We start from the raw sequence: 3,767 nt of genomic DNA, 5'->3' as shown, positions 1-3,767 counted from the left end.
TTAGATCTTTTGCTAGGGAATATTCTTTATCTAATAACTTTTCCAAAAAGTCTGAATCCCGCTAGTAATAAATTTATTAAGGCTTTTAAGTCTTATTTATCAACAACATATGTCATATATTAATAAATATAAAATTTTAACCAATGTAAATTATTTATATTAATTATATTTTGAAAATTAATTAATATATGTTCAAACATATATCAAATTAAAGTTAGACTTTTGCTCAAATGAGAACTTCTTAAAATGAGAACTGTGAGAATCAGTGATTTTCATAGTTAATATTGGTTATTTTACAAATTAAAATTTTTTGTTTACACAAAATCACCATTTTACCAAATTTACAATTTCAACTTTTCAAAAAATCACCAGTTTCAACTACATAATCACCAGTTCTCACTTTAAAAAATTCTCATTAGGGCGCAACCCTAAGTTAAAATAACAACGCACAAGCCTCCTTTTGTAAAAAGAATGCCTAATAGCAAATATCTATCTATAATATAAATCATGTTGCTGGTATATATTTACACCCCCACCCCAAGACTTCTTATTTAATTACATAAAATGCCATTGAACCCATAAAATCTACAATACTTTATATCCACTTATTCACCACACTCAAACATATCAAATTCAAATCAGATTTCAAATTTGGAAAATTTGGATTTTACCTCCTGTGATGTTATTCATTACAAGTAAAATCCACATTTTGAAAAGCAAAATTCTCTCTCTCTCCATCTCTCTCTCATATTTCTTACGAATTCAAAACTCATATTTTCAGATCTATAATTGAAACTCTTGAAGGTGCAAATCTGAAATAAATAAGGTTTTTACTAATCATGTTCTTCTTCTCCCTCTTCCATATATATAGTGTCCCCTATCCTTCTTTCATTTTCTTCTAACTTTGTTTTGTTGTTTCGATTTGCTAGGTTTGTGGTGATGTTTTCAAATTTGGCTTGTGGATATGTTTTCTTATCTTTAGTTTTGATAGATTTCTCATATCTTAAGGTAGTTTTCCTGCTATTTTTTCTTTCTCGGTAGTTTTTATTTCAATACTCACCAAGTGTTTGATGAAATGTGACACTGAGTATCTGAATTTTTCTATATATTTGATGGTTTATGAGGAGAAGATGAAAAATATGCCAAAAGCAGTACAATTCATGTAGATAAATTAAAAAAGGGGTGAGTTTTAGTCTGTTTGTTTACTTCATCTAATTGTTTAGAATTTTATTCAAATAAGAATTTTGAGAAATTAGAAGCTAAAAATATTTGTTACTGTTTTTGAAGTCAAGATAAATAACTTTGTACTGTTATTCAACTCAAAATTGGTTCAGGGAACTAATAACATATATATGTGTTTTTCCTTCCTGAACAGAAAGAATCAACACATAAGAGTGGCGCGACAACCTAAAGTTTAACCAGCTGATTCATGGTCTTGAGGTAAGAGTTCATATTATTTAAGGTACATCTATATACATATATGGGCTTGATATGGACCAGATTGCTCAGCTTCCTTTTGGAAGCAACTTTAATATAAAAAAGTGTCTTTTAATTTCTGTAGGCTAGAAATCAGGGTTTATGTATTATTGTATTTTGTGTGTAAAATTATGGTAATTTTGCAAGTCTTTGATTTCTAGGAGAGTCACTATGCGGATGATTGTTGACACAAATGAGATAGGTAGGTACCTCTAATGATCTGTTTTATCAAGAGCTAAGATTGTACTATGTAAAGACTTTGCAGTTCTACAATTTATTTTCCATATTAATTATTTATTTGAATTTAACAGACTTTTTGCATTATAATTCAGAAAACTGACGAGATAAAATGGTACATGGAAATTAAGAAGAACAATAAGTAGAGAGTTAGGATGGTTAAAAAATCTTTTAAATTATTTGATGATTAGAAACGAGGCGTGATTTAGGAAGGGAAAACAATTATTTGGATCAAACATGACATGAAAAGTGACAACTTCAATATATCTGACCTCATTGCATATTGCATCAAGTTAAGTTAAAACTCTTCAAAGTAATTTGGATGTTCTTAATGCAGTGGATTAACTAATACATGTTCTGTTGTTTTTTTAGTTTACTTAAACTCACAAAAATTAATATTTTATTTTAATAATTTATGTTTTGTCTGGTGAAGCTGAATTAAGATGTCTTAAATGACATAGAAACTACTTTTTTGCTACTAATAACAATTAGTAGTTATTCTAGCGCTGCTTGGTTGGAGGAGGAAGCGATATAACCAAATAGTTATACTAGCAAATAATATTGTTACTGATGAGTTCTAGTAGTTACGTGCTCTTTTTCAAATAATAGGCTACCTATAGCTGTATAATTAATCTGGTTATAAAAAATAAATTTATATATGTAGAATTATTACATGGACCCTTCTTATGAATGAGATATATTGAGTAAAATTGTTAGAGGCGACCTCAGTATATAATATTATTGGTCTGGCTGGCTGTTAATAATGTAGGTGGCAAGCAATTGATTTCATAAGGCTAAATTATAGTACAATTACTTTCTTAACAACCAGATTATTTAATTACATTTGAAGACCCTTTTTACACCCCTACCCCAATATGAAATGTGATAGCATGGTTATATGATTTTAATGTGTTTATGTTGATTATTAGATCGTCTGTATAATTGTCTCATTTATGATTGTCACCAATGTAGTACTTAAATTTGTTATTAAATAACAATTTTGGTACCTTTTGTATACATTAATGTGAAACTCTTTAGCAATTATTATTATCGTCATTACTGCTCCTAAGAGTGTTGTTGGTGTTGCTGTTTCTAATTGGCAGAAGTCTACAACAGTTATTGCACATGTTGAAAGTTTAACATTTTAAAAACATTTTGGCCTCTCAGATCTGTGTGGATATAATTTTCATCTTGCAGAAGAAAGGGTGATGACCTTTTTGTTGAGCACACACTGTCATTAACCAGGCTCTTTGCGGTTACCAATTTGTCTTGACTCATCTAGATGGCAGGCACTTGTTTATCAAGTCTAACTCTAGATAAGTTATCAAGCCTGGTACGTTGATCATTAACATTTATTCTGATTATTTATTTCAACGATGTTTCATTGTACCTCTTGCTTACGTAGCTGAAGGTTTCTTTCAAGGCGATAAAGAGATCATCAAATCAGTTGTTCCCCAACTTTTTTCTGTTATGCAAATATATCTGAAAAAAGGTGGGATACGAGTATAAATCCATGTGGTGTATAATTCAGTGAGGATTTTCAACCTCATGGAGTGGCTGAGAGACGAGTTTGCTAAGGAAAACAATGGTGAAGATGGTTTGAGTTCCAGCAGTAAGTAAAGAGTAAAGATATATGTTGGAAGAAGTATTATTGTGACTAATATGGTGCTTCACTTTGTTTGGGTTTTTTGTTTTCTAATTGACTTCTTAAGATTTTTGAAGTTGCAGTGTTAGACAAAATTAAAACTTGAATAATAGTACTTTAATTACGACCAAGGCAACAAGATTAATAATATTTCAATTATTTTTAGTATCAAATAATTAATTGCTTTCTTTTATAGTCTATAGATATAATGGACTATTCCTTTACTTGTGCCTATTTTACTTTTACAAGGTGTACAACATTTTTGTTTAGAGGAGGTGAACAATTAGGAGATAAATAATTGATGTGAAAGTAAACAAATGAATATAAGGTGTAGTATTCCTCACATATAATAATTGTTCTTATTGTGGCCATGCGAAGCTAAGTAGCAATAAGCAATCCAAGGACGAGT

The 3,767-nt window shown here is 29.7% G+C and overlaps 1 long non-coding RNA gene across 4 annotated transcripts; it reads left to right on the top strand.

Annotated features, from left to right (window-relative positions):
- The first annotated feature begins 600 nt into the window (after positions 1-600).
- Positions 601-3,538, top strand: LOC141686854 (uncharacterized). 4 transcript variants are annotated; one of them, XR_012560828.1, is made up of 5 exons: positions 604-826; positions 930-1,008; positions 1,131-1,182; positions 1,376-1,440; positions 2,911-3,538. It is a non-coding gene; the product is annotated as an uncharacterized LOC141686854 (long non-coding RNA). The 4 variants fall into 4 exon arrangements; XR_012560827.1 differs by having other exon boundaries at positions 607-826; positions 930-1,182; positions 2,911-3,046; positions 3,119-3,538; XR_012560829.1 differs by having other exon boundaries at positions 601-826; positions 930-1,182; positions 2,881-3,538.
- The last annotated feature ends 229 nt before the right edge of the window (positions 3,539-3,767 follow it).

This window comes from Apium graveolens, chromosome 9 (assembly GCF_009905375.1).
Source record: "Apium graveolens cultivar Ventura chromosome 9, ASM990537v1, whole genome shotgun sequence".
Lineage (NCBI taxonomy): Eukaryota > Viridiplantae > Streptophyta > Magnoliopsida > Apiales > Apiaceae > Apium > Apium graveolens.
The sequence above is the reverse complement of the archived record's forward strand: the minus strand, read 5'-3'. Positions and strand labels throughout refer to the sequence as shown.